This window comes from Rhagoletis zephyria, unplaced genomic scaffold (assembly GCF_001687245.7).
Source record: "Rhagoletis zephyria isolate East Lansing unplaced genomic scaffold, Rhagoletis_zephyria_1.1 Rzeph_scaffold_03960, whole genome shotgun sequence".
Lineage (NCBI taxonomy): Eukaryota > Metazoa > Arthropoda > Insecta > Diptera > Tephritidae > Rhagoletis > Rhagoletis zephyria.
In genome coordinates, this window is record NW_016161043.1 from 40011 (window position 1) to 56061 (window position 16051).

General features: G+C 34.1%; 1 pseudogene; it reads right to left on the bottom strand.

Moving 5' to 3' along the window:
* Positions 1-6102: 6102 nt before the first annotated feature.
* LOC108370001 (uncharacterized) lies at positions 6103-12110 on the bottom strand (annotated as a pseudogene).
* Between the last annotated feature and the right edge of the window lie 3941 nt (positions 12111-16051).

Consider the following 16051-nt stretch of genomic DNA (forward strand, 5'->3'; position numbering starts at 1 on the left):
CAGTTTTTTTTCTCAACAGAAATTATTATAATTTTATTTTTAGTTTTTTGCATGGACCGTATCCGTTATGATTTTTATAATAAAAATCATAATTTAATAGTTATTTTATGGTTTTTATTTTTATTTTTTGATCAGATTTATTTTCAGATTTATTTTTTAAATCATAAAAGGTTTAATTCGGTAATAAAAACGCAGTCTCTATTTATGATAGTTTAAAATATAATTTAAGAAATATGATAAATATCCTTTACAAATTTTGTCCTTAAAGATCCTTGAAAATGTGCAATATATATAAATTTTTTTTTAGTTATTGTTTGCGGAATAATATACGCATGACCTCGTCATCGAATTTCGTTCTGCAAATTTTATTAAGTGAAAAAGATAAAATTTATTAAAAGTGGATTTCAATTAAACCAAAAAACTTTATTGCTTTTAAATTCAACATAATTTTCTCTCTCATTTGGTACACATACTGTTATTCTACATTGCACAGAAATTTTAAGATATTTTTTGAATTAATCTTATCTTTAAAATTTCAAAGTCTTTTGTTCTTGCCTCATGAATTATTATTATTATTGACTCTGTTTTAAAAATATTCTTCTAATTGGTTTGATTTTATTCGGCTATGTAGAAAAATTACCTACTCTGACTTAAAAGAAGTTACTTTGCATTTTATGTTAGTGTAGTTAAATATGTTCACCTGTTTAAAAAATGTGTGGTTGAGGATATTGCGATTGCTGCTATTTTTTTGATTTACAATTAATTTTATGAGTTTCCACTACTATTTAAGTACATAGGTAGATATTTCCGGTTGTCATTAATGGTAATTTTTTGCCTTACCCTTTTATGCGTTCATTTCCTTATGGGCCATTAAGCGCCACTTGCTGCTGAAACAAAAACAAAAGCAAACCAAAAGTGAACAACAGCACTGCTTGTAAAATTTTTTAATTTTATTTTAAATCTTTCTAACCACAATGCCTTGCAACGTTTCCTGTTTGGCCCATTATTGACGGTTTGTGGTTTTTATAGTCGACTGCATGCACATTTGCTTTCTTCTCTCTTTCCCCCATATCCCTTTTCCCCCAATTCAAAGCACTTTTGGGTTCTTTTCGTCAGCACGCGTTGTGTAGAATACACAATTGTAAGTGTTTAAATTTGATTGTAACTGTGTTGCTATTTGTATTTAGTAGTACAAATGTTGCAACAAACTAAAAAAAACCAGTAGACAAGGCACCCCCAATGAGGTCAAGTGTTAGTTGCTGACACTTAACTGTACACAAGCGCATGCACATTTTAACATGACTGCCAGAAAACTAAGGCACATTTGTAGCAATAGGATTAGGTTGCATTCGTGTATTCGTAGTTAGTTTGGCAAATGAAGGACTAACTTTTTCGACACCTTTCAACTGTGATTTTATAAATTCTCCAATTTCTGTAGCTGCAAAAGTATCTTGTGCCCAACTAGAATTTAAAAGTATATTATAAGCTAAGTATGTATGTATTTTCAAGTGCTACATGCAGTTTAATAGCCATTGTTAATAAAAATGCCCATTTTGTTTTAAATGGTTAAACTCATTTACGAAGCATGGAGAAGGAAATGAAAATGCTTTACAAATTGTTTCAAGTTGCTGAGGGTAGGCATAATAAATTCTTACGGCTTTGGGAAGGCTCAAAAAGAATTGGAATTTTCAAATAATAATAATAAGTTTTAAAATAATAATTTTTTTATGACGAGATCTTTTATTTTGTAAGAGTCAACAATTTTTTTGTAAATTTTTTACCAAACCTTGTGATGAGATGTACTTCGCAAGGTGTCAAAAATCGTATTTTTGCAAAAATTTATATCTTGTTGGAATTCCGATAGAGTACTTAGGTTAAAAAAAATTTTCGGACAGATTTTTATTTAAGGCGAAAAATCGCTGGAAATGTGCTTTACAATTTTGGGACTAAAGTTAAAAAAAAATACAGATGTTCTGCTGAAATCCACAATAAAATCTAAATTTGTGAATTTTGGTCACGCTCATTTCTACATAGAAGATTCTTTAATTAAAAAGTCTTCGGCACAAATAAAAAAAAAAATAGGTTTTCTTAACTCTAGTCCTAAACTTGCCGCGCCCATGAATCGAAAACTTGACATAATTTTATTATGAAATTCCTGCGACTTAAAAGGAATGCCTCATATATGGGCTTAAATAGGATGCGGTAATTGTTGATGATGAAATAAAAAATCTGGTATCATATTCACTACTTCACATTTTTTGTTGAAAATACAAACATTCATACTAACTTCTAAATACTATACACTTTCGATCCCATTTCGGCTGCATTTATTTCACGTTATATAATAAAAAACTATTGAACCCAAATGTTAGTCAGAGTTATAAGACATCCGAGTGCCATATTTCAACAAAATCGTGCAGCCGTTTCTGTGCAAAGAGCAGTATCGCATAGTGCATGTTCCTATTTTCATCAAATCCCCCTATACCCGAAAAAAACCATGGTCTTCTTAGATCTCTTTCTTCTGATACTGTGATACTCATGTTCGATCAAATGGCACCCCCCTAAATTAAGGTCAGGAATAAATCCCTTTCAAACCCATTTCGATTTATGGCCATCTTTTAACAATTCATCAAACTTACTGAACAATTTGAATGTAACTTTTTAAACACGTTCGAAATATTCAAACTAATGATTTCTTCACATAATTTCGATTGACTACGGTGTTTTTCTATTTCATATACTCTTTGAATTGGTTAATTAAAACAGGTGGCAGCCCACTTTAAAAGTATTTTCAAGCTTAATCATTGTTAACTCTTCTGTTATACATTTTCTAAATTACTGTTGAATTAAGTGGAATTTTGATTTTCACACATGTTTCAACCCCGCTAAATACAGTTCAGAAATAAAAAATTTTCAAAGTCCCTTCGATTGATACCCATATTTTAATTATTCTTTTAACTTATAAATTAATTTGAGTTTATCTTTTTAAAAAAGTGGCAACGCTTTTCCAACACATCAAAAATATTCTTAGCGTTCAAACTAAAGATTTCTTGACTTTCCTTCGTTGGACATCCATATTTAGATATTTCGTATAACTTGTGAATAAGTAAACTAAATTTGACATTTCAAACAGGTGGCAACCCTCTTCAAAATGTTCTCAAACTACTACTTTCTGAAACCTCTTTCGTTTGGCACCCATATGGTTATACATATTTTACCTAATATAATTTTTAAAATAGGTGGCAACTCTCATAAAGCCCTTTAATTTGATACTTGACTTTTAAAACACGAACAAACGATACGGATCAGATGGTATTGATTATTAAAAAAATTTAATTAAATAGTTCAAAAGGTGGCAACTCTTTTCGAAAAAATAAAAACGGTGCAGATGTTTTATGCTGCACAAAAAATGCCTTCGCGTATTATATATATAGATATTTGATCGATGACTGCAGAGATAAGTTCATCTTTACATTATCTGTACAGTTATTTGGAACCTGGGGTATATCAAAACAAGAGACACCGAGCCCTGAAAGATTTTTGTATCGCTTAAAGATAGACTCCGGAACTCAGTATGCCCATGATACCTTCGGCTTCTCTTATGAATCCTAATGGGTCTCGTTAGGCGAATTCTTTATAACAAATGGCGCAATATTTGTCTTGCAAGCCGGTCAATAACAGAGAATATGTTTTGAAGTTTCATTGTCTTCAAAGCAGATCCTGACATCGGACTCTTTGTGATCATCTTATTCGGTTCAAATGGAAGCGCAGTGATTTGTGGCCATTCCACAAACCCACTCAGTACCCCACTCAGTAATTATGGCTCTCGGAGAGGACCAACTGAGATAACAGAATGGTGCAGGTTCCCAAAATGAAATTAGCGATCCTGGAACCTATTTCTATTAAAATAAGTTCTAGTTTCCTATAGCGATTAAACGGTCAAAAATCGGTCAAATCTAATTAAGCTATTAGTAATTTGTTCTGCTTGCTTTGCCATTTCATCATAAATAAATTTGCGCCAGAATAGCACTTGCGAATACAATCTGTTTCGGACCGAAATTTTACACTTTTCTGTTTCCCATTGCAGTAACCAGTAATGCAGTGGTTAACAAATTTTACACTTTTTCGCTTACCTCCAATGACATGCCCAGGTTAAAGTAATGCATTCTGTAAACTAGAAGGTAAGTGGTGAATCTCACAAATTGAATTTCATTTAAATCAGATAAAAATTATAATATCCACCCCCTAGCGTAGTGGGCGTGGCAATCTGCTGAATTCAACCATTTTTTATATTTATTCCCTCCTACCCCACGTTACAATTTTCAGCAAAATCGGAGCACCTTTACTATTTTTTGCCACATTTTATATGGCGCTCTTCCACTGTGCGGCGTCATGTGCCATACAGCGCTTCAAGAAATCGACTTATTGAGGGAAACATTTGATAAACGTGATATATCTTTAAATGGGCCAGTCGATTGACCACTGAGATTTATGCTATCAAATAATTTCATAAGCAAATGCTAAATTTCATGTTCGTTCTTTCATGTGAGGAATGAAATTAACTACACTATGTTTTACAAATTTAAATTTGCATACTTTAGGGAGCAAAACTACAACAGCAATGAGCTGATCTCTAGCCGAATAACTACACAGAATGGCATAGAGCAGTGCTCGTCAAAGTGGTGGTCCGCGGACCGGTGCCGGTCCGTAAGCCATAAGTCGCTGGTCCGCAAAGGGCAAAAGCTTATTTGGCAGATATCTTCGCCAACTTGAATGAGCTCAACACCACCATGCAAGGAAGGATGGCTTCGTGCTTTACAATGGCAGACAAAATCGATGGGCAGAAACGAAAGCTGGAAGTGTGGAGAAGACGAGTATCAGCGGATTGCTTTGATATGTTTCAAAATTTGGCAATAACCATCGCCGATACAGACGAAAAACTTGATGTTCCATCCCTTCGAAGGGTCATTAGTGAACATTTGACAAATTTAGTCGACCGTTTTGAGCACTACTTTGCGGCAGAAGATGATCCACGAATAGGTACAGGATGGATACGAAATCCATTTATTGCTTCGAAGGCTGATCTGGCCGTCAATTTGGAAGATAAATTGATTGAAGATGGTTTTCGAAACTATGACATCACTTGCGTCATTTTGGATTCATGTCAAAGCAGAATACCCGGAACTAGCTGAAATTGCTCTGAAAGCTCTACTCCCATTTCCTTCATCTTACCTTTGTGAGACTGGGTTTTCAACCATGAGTATTATTAGGACAAAGTACAGGAACAGTTTAAATATTAGTTCTCCATTGCGTGTCGCACTGTCCACAATTGAGCCACGACTTGATAAGCTTGTAAATAATAAACAGGCTCACCTCTCGCATTAGTAAACATCGACTTTCGTAACTTTACAAGGAATGACACCTTCCAATAGCATTAATATAATTTTAATAAAACTTGACGTGCTTATAATATGTCTTATTATTATAACTTTACAGTTATTACATTTGTGATGTTTTATATTACTGTTTAATGAGGCTATATACAACTTGTATAATAAAAACAACTTAAATTTGTTAAAGATTCATAAAAAATCGCTAATATCTGCTATCATTAAATGGTAATAGGTCATATATAGACACCCGGCTAATAAAGAAATTCATTTAAACAAATTTTAATACATATATGAGATGATCGTAAACGAAAAATAATCAATAAAAAAAGGTACCGGTCCCCGACGTAATAGAAAAACTGCAGCCGGTCCGTCACACTCAAAAGTTTGACGAGCACTGGCATAGAGAATTGCAGAAAAATATTTAATTTATTTTAGTTAACAAAAATAAAATTTCAATATTAAGATGTCACCGTGCTTTAAATGAAAACCAAACTAAAAGACTTCAAATATTTGCCACATATTTTTATACTCCGTACCTTGCAACCCCTTGCCATAAATCATTTATTCCATTCAAAATGTTAACACTTACTACCGAAAACACGTAAAAGAAACCACAGAGGTACAAGCTAGACACATATTACATGCATACATTCAACTGTTGGACTAACATATTTTTGATGCACTGCCTTCCTTGTTCCGCGCTTGCGAATCACTTGAAACCACGCTTCCACAGCCGCAAATCATCGACATCATTCGTTTCGATGGCACTCTGGAAAACATTGTGAACACAGCGCACAAACAGGTAATTGGCCACAGGCAGGGTGAAAGTGAAGAGGGTGTGCAGATCTAATTTTGTAGCGCCAACCAATACCTCCACCAGCCAGGCGATGAGTTCAAAGCTTAGCACAAACATATTGATGGTAAGCCATGGCGTCATGTGACCCGGCGAAACCTGTGTGTGTATGGGTGATTGAAAAAAGATAGGGGGAAGAGAAAAAGGTTGTTATATGAAATATGAAAAATATGTAGGGGAAAAAAAGAGAAAACGAAAAAAGTGTTGGTAGCATTGTGTTGGGAGATTTCGCTCGTATGTGTTTGTGTGTGTGTTGGAACAGCGGTGGGTGCTTGCAACGTATATGACAACGCAAATGGCGGTTATGAGTGCAGAAAAATGGAAAGGTCACTGCAAAAAAGATAAAGGAGATGAAAAGTAAATGCGAAAAAAATTGCAAAACAATTTTTTGCGCTGCACCATTGAGGTAAAACCGTTCATACCGCGCAATGGCAAATGGAAAAGTTTCTCGTATAAAACTACATATCTATGGTCAAACATTGACAACTCATAACAATTTTTCAGAAACTAAATTATTTTCATTGCAATATTATAAATTTTTTTTTATGTACATTGCTGGAAAAATAAATAAGGACGCGACATTTTTAGAAAAGTAAACATGCTTGCATATTCGAAAAAAATCTAAAAAATTTGATTACAAAGTTGAAAATTCAGATGAAAATTTTGCAGAATTTTTATAATTTTTGCACAAAGTTTGAAATATGAATTTGTATGGATTTTTGTTAGATAATGAGCTATACTTTTAGAAACAAAACAAAAAATATTAAATAAAGAAAAAAATATTTGAAAAATTTGTTAACCTATTTATTTTTCCAGCACTGTACATAACTTAATTTCGTAAAAATTGTCAGATCAGTTTCCAATACCATTTCACCATTAATATGTGTCATTCTGAGACGTCGTAACATTGTAGGTTAGGGTGGTCCTAGATGTCAACATCTTTATATCGTGTAGGACACGCACCCCTGTATCTTGTTCCACGTACATAAATGCAAAATAAGGACATACAGAAAAATGTCAAAATTTTAAAAAAGTTTTAGCAGTTGGTAGTGGGGTTTGAATAATTTAAATAAAAAAAAATAGCTAAAATTCTGCGTAATATTTACTTTAAATCTAATATAAATTCATAAGCTTTCTGATATGTTCAAAATCAAAATTTTTAGAATTTTTGGGATTAAAAATATTAACTTTTTTTCAAAACCCTGTGGCGAGCCCTAAACTTTTTTTTCATTTTTAAAATTTCTTTTATGTCTATTTTGTATTTAGAACAAAACAAAGTGAGTCGCATGCTGTTGATACTCGTACGTTAAGGACCACCCTACTGTAAGTACTTCCATTTGAGTAATAACTAAAAGAAGCACACTAAAAATCGTAGGAGCAGCTGCCATCGACTGTATTTGAAGGGCAGCTACACTATACACCACGAGCGCATCAATCAAACTGAAAGGTGGTTAAGTAAATTCGCGCCACTGCATTCAACAACCGAAAACAAATCGATGGTTGTGTCAACTGGAAAACGATACAAGTTCCCACTATGTAATGTAGCTACATACAGTGGGGAGCACAACTGAGTAAATGGTGATTTTGTTTTTAAATATTTGCAAGGTTCTTAAAGATAATTTTTTTGTTATCTTTTTATAAAAATATGATTCATGCTTTAACCAAAACCATATAGATCACAATTTCAAACTTTATACAAAGTTTAGCAAAATTCAAAAAATTTTCATTGAATTTGAACATTTTAATCAGAATTTTTAAAAAAAATTTTGGGTATGCAGTTTTATAGCCTGTTAAATTTTACTATGTTTTTTTTAAGTTCCAAATTATAATGAATCTTTATAGGCTCTGTACAAAGTTTGAATATTTGCTTAATATGGTTTTCGTTTAAGCATGAACCATATTTTTATAAAAAAAAATAACAAAAATACTAAAAAAAAAATCTCCATCTACTCATTTTTTCTCTCCACTGTATGTATGTACATATATGCATCCGCGTACATACATACTTATTCGGTTAAGAGTATCTATGTATGTGTGTCAGTAGCGCAACTGTTGGCTATTGGCCTATATTTACGCGCACCGGCATTCCTGATTGCAATATTTCTACATATATATATGCAGCTGGCAAATTTGCAATTCAAATGACATTTGACAAGTTGAAATGCCAACTAAATGAATATTCATAGCGCGGCAATGCATGTCATGTGTGCACTGCAATAAGCTTTTATACATACATACATGCAACAGACAAATGTGCCCGAATATAGACAAATATTGAAATAGTGTGTGAGTTTAAAATTTATGAACCAAATAATAACGCAATCCCTGCATGATGATTGACAAATATTTAGATAAGGGATTGTTATTTAGAAAAGTAAATTTCTGAGTATTTTTTTCTTTTTTTTTTGTTGGATCAACATTTATAGATTTTTATTAAGCGTTTTAAGGGACTTAAATTGTGGAATTTTAAGCCAATTTGTCTAAAGCCCTAGCTAATCCCATGTTTTCATCCTCCTTACAGTGTGAAAATACGACAAAGTTCAATACGACAGAGGAGTCTCTCTCTCTCACACACCCGATCAGCTCCGCCCTACAGGCCAGAAACTTCTTTACCATTTTTGGTATCAGATAGCCTTTACGATTGCACCTCATCTGATTTGTAGTTCTCTCTTAGCTGAAATGAGGACCTCTTGTCCAAGAGAGGTAGCCAGAAATTCTCTCACTCCTTGTTGTTCGGTGACATTAACCCTAGTATGCCCTTTCTAGGTTTGTAGCCAGTTTGCCAGCCACGCTGCTGTGGGTTAATACAAAACAACCTTATCTCCTTGCTGTTGACTTCTTAAATCGACCTCTACCTCTACGTCTATTTGAAACACACAGAGCGGTCGATAAGTCTAAATATTAGACTGACAAAAAGCTTCCGACAAAATACACCTCCATCGACCCTTCTGCCATCCCTTGAGACTATGCGAGTTGTTGGGAGCCAATCTACATAAATGGAGCCAATCAAAATGTGCAGTAATTAAAGTTATCAGCTACGAAATCGCAGCTTCCAAAAATTGTATGGTATTCAGACAGCGATCTAGTAAGGAAGCTTGATCTATGGAAAATTTTCCACAGTGCCATACTGTTTGCAATAAAACCTGCCCATCCCACACTCTCAAGCTAACGTAGTAATTTAAAGTAAGCTCCACCCGAAAAGGAGTCCGTAGAATGTTATCAATTTGTATATAAAGGATCATAGAAGAAAACGTTGCTTTATGAGCGAGGCAGCTCGTGTTTTAAAAAGGGCAGCAGTACTAAACAACTGAAGAAACATTCACTAAATTCTCAGTGGAAAGCAATCGTTCTGCAGTGCATCCAATAGAAATATTGAGGTCCAATACCTGTATAATACCTGTAAATAAACGCGCTTTCGCACTCTATTATGACACTTTTGGTAGTGAAAATTTGTTAGATATCGATTTCTCCTGGCTTTTTTGAAGAGAAAAAGTTCTGGATATTTTGACAAAAAAAAACTTGTTTCAAAACTTGTGTATGCCAGATTCATGCAGCATACGACATGTGGCAAAAACGCAGATTTTAACTAGTTCTAGAGTTCCTGAGAAAGAAAAGGGAAATAATGCAAAACTACGCCGAAAAAAAACTTTTTTGAGTCGTAAAAGTTAAATTTTTGAAAAAATATATATTATTCTCAATAGTTCTAGAGCTCCTGAGAAGGAAACGGAAAATTGCTCATAATTACGCGTTTTTTTCTTAAAAAAGATAAATAAAAAAATATTTAAAAATTTAAACTATTCCGAGTGGCTTTTTAATAGTCCTAGAGTTNAAAACTACGCCGAAAAAAAACTTTTTTGAGTCGTAAAAGTTAAATTTTTGTAAAAATATATAAATATTCTCAATAGTTCTAGAGCTCCTGAGAAGGAAACGGAAAATTGCTCATAATTACGCGTTTTTTTCTTAAAAAAGATAAATAAAAAATATTTAAAAATTTAAACTATTCCGAGTGGCTTTTTAATAGTCCTAGAGTGCCTGAAAAGGAAAAGAAAGTTCTGCAAAATTACACAAAAAATATATTTTTTAAGAGGAAAAAAGTATAAAAAAATATAAAATAAAAAACTTTAAACTGTTCTGAGTAGCTAGCTTCCCAATTGTTCTAGAGCTCCTGAGAAGGAAAAGGAAAGTTCAACAAAATTATGCCGAAAAAAACTTTTGTTTTTTAAAAAGCCGAAAAAACTGAATTAAAAAAAGAAAACGGTTCCGAGAAGTTTTTCAATAGTTATCGAAAGGGTTACGCAAAATTAGGCAAAAAATATATTTTTTTTAATGAATGTTTGAAAAAATATACAAATTAAAACTAAGTAGCTTTTCATTAGTTATAGAGTTTCTGAAAAAATAAAAAGAAAATTCCGCAAAATTACGCCAAAAAAAAACTTTTTTTAAGTCGAAAAAGAAAAAGTTTTGAAAAAAATAATTAGAACTGTTTTGAGAAGGCTTTCAATAGCTCTAGAGTTTCTGAGAAGGAAAAAACGGTCTGCAAAATTACGCCGAAAAAAAAACATTTTTTTTTAGTCGAAGATTTAAATTTTTGAAAAAAATAAAAATTAAAACTGGTGTGAGCAGCCATTCAATAGTGCTAGAGTTCCTGGAAAAAGAAAAAAAAGTTCTGCAATATTACGCAAAAAAAAATATTTTTTTAAGTCGAAAAAGTTGAGTGTTTGAAAAAAAAATAAATTAAAAAATTCAATAGAAAGCACTTCTGGCTTCTGCGAAAACCCTGTGAAAAAATGCTAACCCAATCCACTTCACGATTGTATGTTTTGACATATAAAGCGATCTGCTTTACAAAGCATGCATACAATCACTAAGAATATCTAAAATACCTGTTCGCCTACGTCTTCATTATCTTTTTCGAAATCGCCTTTTTCAAGAAATTAGAATGTAAAAGAAATATAGAACTATCACAGCTAACACTGAACAGGCCCAAGTAAAGAGAAAGTGTTAGGCCTCTCTCACAAATACATTATGGAGACCCATCTCGGGAAGTAACTAAAGTTTAAGCATTCAAGCAACTGACACCCATTGCCAAGTATTTAATCGTACTCTTCGAGTGCAATTGTCCGAGCAATTGCAATTCATTCGCCTTGGAGGGGCAATTTCTAGGATAGCAGACACTTTTGCCTGGCAACTGCTCACAAAGTCACGTAAATGAACACACACATCACAGTAGATTAGAGAAAACTACCGCTGCATCACAGCGCTCGATTTCAGAAAAAACGGTGTATAAAGTAAGCTTATCCAGGACGGAAGACATATCAATCTCCCACCTCAGTTGGCTTTCGCCGCGCTAAGGACTTCAAAAAGAGAATCATAACCGCCAGAAAAAAAAAATGAATTTACTCACATTTATTACGGCATACCAGAGTAGTAGCCAAGCATTGAGCATCACTAGCGAACCGACAAGGCGACATTTGCGCAACACTGCATATGGTATGACATAATATTTGCGGGAACGCCACATGGAAACGCGCTTGCGGCCACCCCAATAGAGGCTGGTGAACTCGCTAAGGCTATAGAACTGCAAATCAAAGCAAATGAATTACAAAATTCACCAAAGTCCTCCTAACGCCTTGATCTTTTCACTCACCTGCCCAGCGTGCTGATCGCCAACACCACCCAATAGATGACCGGAAACCATTCAGCTTGACACAATGAGCTCTCCATTAGGAAATTCTTGATTGCCGCCAGCGTGTGCCCGGGCAAAAATGCCATATTGAGTAAACGTCGCAGTCGTCGACGGCAAGATCGAATTTGTGGCGCAAAAAGCGGCAAAGCTTCTTATCGAAATGTGTGAATTTATACATTTTATTTTAGCGAAAACTTTGAAAATTCTGAAGATTTTTAATTTATTTCAAATTATTATCCTTTTCATCAAACTTTCTGCAAATGTGCAAATATTGAGCACAATATTTTGCTTTGATTTCTAACGTTATATGTAAGTATAATAAATTTGGAAAAGTTGAACGTTTCACGTTTTACAAATCTAAAAAAAAAAATTATGATTGACGTTTTTTCTGAGCAAGTAAACGTCATCAGTGAAAGTAATGTGAATGACAGTTGAGTAAAATGGAAAAAGATTGAGATTTATTGAATAGATTCGCATACGAAATTTTGTTGCCAGATTTTCTATGGTGAACTCGAAGCTCGTAATTTATTTGCAGTTTTCTTAAATTTTATTATGTTGTGTATACAAATTTTCGTGAAGATACATAGATATTTTTAAATATCTAGAAAAGTTATCTCGGATTTAGGGAATATACTTAACAACGTCTGGTATGATATCAGTCTTATAGTTTTACAAAAAAAATTCAATAAGTGTTACGTATCAAAAAGCTTCAACTTAAATGAGTTATTACCCATAGCATTGATGGTCGTAAAATAAGCTCTTTCCACCAACACATATTACTTTGATACAAATGATATCTTCTACCGAATAATAGAATAAAAAGTCTGACACGGATTTGTTCGCAATCCAGTCTGTCCTATATTTTTAAAGGCTATACTTATTAGCGTCATTTCTGGATTATAGCGCATGAAGTATATAATTAGTAGTAAACAATGTATTAAAATGTAATACAATAGGGGCTTTTGGTTCATTCTGTGATCTGAAGCAAGTGTACATAAGCGCCCGCATTTCGTTTCAAAACATACCGGACTGCGAGTTCTGAAGCTACTTCCTTAAACACAGCCAATCCCTTTTTGGAAGATTTAACAAATGCCCAGATTATATAAATATCTTCTTTGCCAAGCCGAAATTTAATATGCCTATAGTCCGAGATCTAATCCTCAGTCACTAACCAATTTAAAATTGACCACCTTACCGGGAGTTGGATGGAGTTAGGTCAATAGCGTCTTGCCTTCTAGAAGTAACAAACGTGAGTTTGGTACCCACATTCAGAATGTTTAGCCCACAAGACAATATACACCCAAAAGCTAGTTCCCACTTGCCTTGCATTTACTGGCCAAGGTTTCGCATGAAATATGATCACCCGTCCGCATGAAACGCTCGAGCCCCATACCTCAGACGGGGAAGGATAATAGACCGTTGAAAGCAGAGCATAAAAGGGTCTACGCTCACTTACTTTCGCTCTGCCGGAAACCTCGGTTGCAGCCAGGGTAGCCGTGGCGCATGAAACCACTTTTGTTTTCATTGTATAGACAAAAAAGTGTAATTCTCCTTATCTGCATAAATTCCTGCCACGCCCGCACCTTTTCAAGTGTCACCACTACGTTCTGAGACAGCATCGGGCCGACAGTAAAGTGCAAAGCTACCAGAGTCCTATCGTTTCACTTCCCACCAGGAGATTTGAATTCTGGTACATCTCACAAGAGGACACCGATTTCAGTAGACACTTTTTAATCAATTTCTCGAAAACTAAAGGAGGTATCCAAAAATTAATAACGCCATTTGAAATAGCTTAATTAGTTTAAGACGATTGGATCCATAACCAAATTTGTTCTAAATTGACGATAAAATTGTAGTAGTACTTCGGAAACTAAAGGATATATCCAATTTCATATATAAAAATCGTCAAAATGGCGCTTACGGCAATTTTTTACCTTTACCTTTACAATTGTAATTTTTCATTATCATTACCAGTACCATTACAATTACCATTTCCATTACTATTATCAGTACCATTACCATTAGCATTGCCTTTACCATTACCGTCACAAATGCAATTTCTATGGCGCAGGCACTTGTATGCATATACTGAGTTCATTTTCTCGAAATTAATCAGTTAATTAATCCACTTATCATTGCATCAGCAAATGGAATACCTATCCTATTTTTACTTACGTACCTTTCTTATAGTAACAATGTACAATGTACTCGGGTCTAAATTGAAAACATAATAGATAAGGGGACAAGGTTAAAGAAAGTATAATTTTGCGAAGTTTATGGAGCTAGGAACAGCGACAAATGTAGTATAGTTACAGTTTAGAGGTCATCTCACCACAATCAAGGAGTGTGCCAGCTGACTCCTTTGAAGAACAGATTGGCCACATAGCTTATTCCTGCCTTCAGGTTTAAGTGTAGTACATACATACATATGTGTGCTGAAGGGACATATAGTGTCCGTTATTAGAAGCTAAATATGTAGGTACCCAATAGACTAAAAATCCGATGCTGTATAGCTTCAGTTAATGAGGACGCTATTATTTGTTCTCAAAAGTTATTTACTTATTGTTTCAAATCAGCTCAAAGGGACACACATGTTCTTATCATGGTAATAAGGCTATAGCCCAAGCTTTATTTACAACAAAAAGCCGTAATACTAAGAATCAATTCCAAACCCAGATGAGTCCATCCATTGACTCAACAAGTATAATCGTATTTTCTATACACATACATATGTACATATCCATATGTACACAAAGTTATAAGCGCGAATAAATATTTTCAAACAGTTTCGTTTTTGTTAGCACCAAGCATAAGTCTCTGATTCATAAAAAGCTATTAATGTAAAAGCGTTCACCTTGGTCAAGTGTTAGTATTATACCCGGTGTCATTGGTTTAACCGGCTGTTGAACTGTATGCCAATAACAACAATAACAAAGAGAAGCAGCAGCAGCAGCAGCTAGAAAGTTGAAAAATACTAGAAAATGTAATGTAAGTATGTAAGAATGCCTGTATGTGTTTCTATTTGAAAAATACTCACGTGCAATAACATCAAAATGCCATTAATTTTCTCACGTTAAACTGCCATTTTCATTCCACACCCATTTGTTGAATGGCCATTAGCTCGCCAATGCGCGCAAGTATGCACATTATGTATGTATGTTTACATTTACACATAAAAATGTACATATCTACGCAAAAGTATGTATGTATAGAGCGCATACTCATATGTGTATGTAACTGGCTCGCAAACACACCCATACGCACTCGGATTTTCACCTACGAGTATACGCTTTGCTACTCTTTCAACAACCAACAACAATGACGCCAAGGACATCAAAAAAAGGGTGGCTTTGGTGCAGCTAACGTCAATAACGGCACATTAAACTCTTTAATTACAGTGAAAACCCATTAGAAATACATACATACATCGCATGGTGTAACTCTATAACATATGTATGTATGTATGTATATATGTGCTAGCTCATATGGATAAGGGTATCATGAGTTGCAAATTGTTGGGGGCTAGAATGTAGGCGAATAGCTCAGTAATCAACTCACAACGAGCTCTGATTCAGCAAGTAAATTCATATATCTATGTATATATGTACTAGGGTGCTTTTTTTTTGCGACTATTTTTTTTTTTCGGTCCCATCGTGAAATTTTGTTGGAAATACCCAAAAAAAAATTCCCTGAAAGTTTGAGCCCTTAATATTAATTTTAAGTACTCGGCCAAGGCGTGTGAAGATTTTCCATTTAAAATACACGGGAACTTTGATTTTTTTTTTAAATTTCTATAGCTCAGCGGCATTTAATGGTATCACCTTGTCCAAAATGGGGATTTTCTCAGCATTAAATGCTCTACAAAAGTGCCCACTGCGGCGAAGTCGTAACTTACACCGGCGAGGTAGTACGGGCCACTAAACCTGATTTTTTCATGAAATTTACGTTTTTTCGCATTTATCTCGTAAATGACAAGAGCTATAGAAAAAATGTAAATGAGAAACTTGTAGGAAATTTTATTTCCTACAAAAAAGCTCATTAGCGCTTAATCGCTAACTTCAATACTGCTTGAGATATTTCAATTTTAAGTTTATGAAGTTTTAAATTTTTATCAAAAAT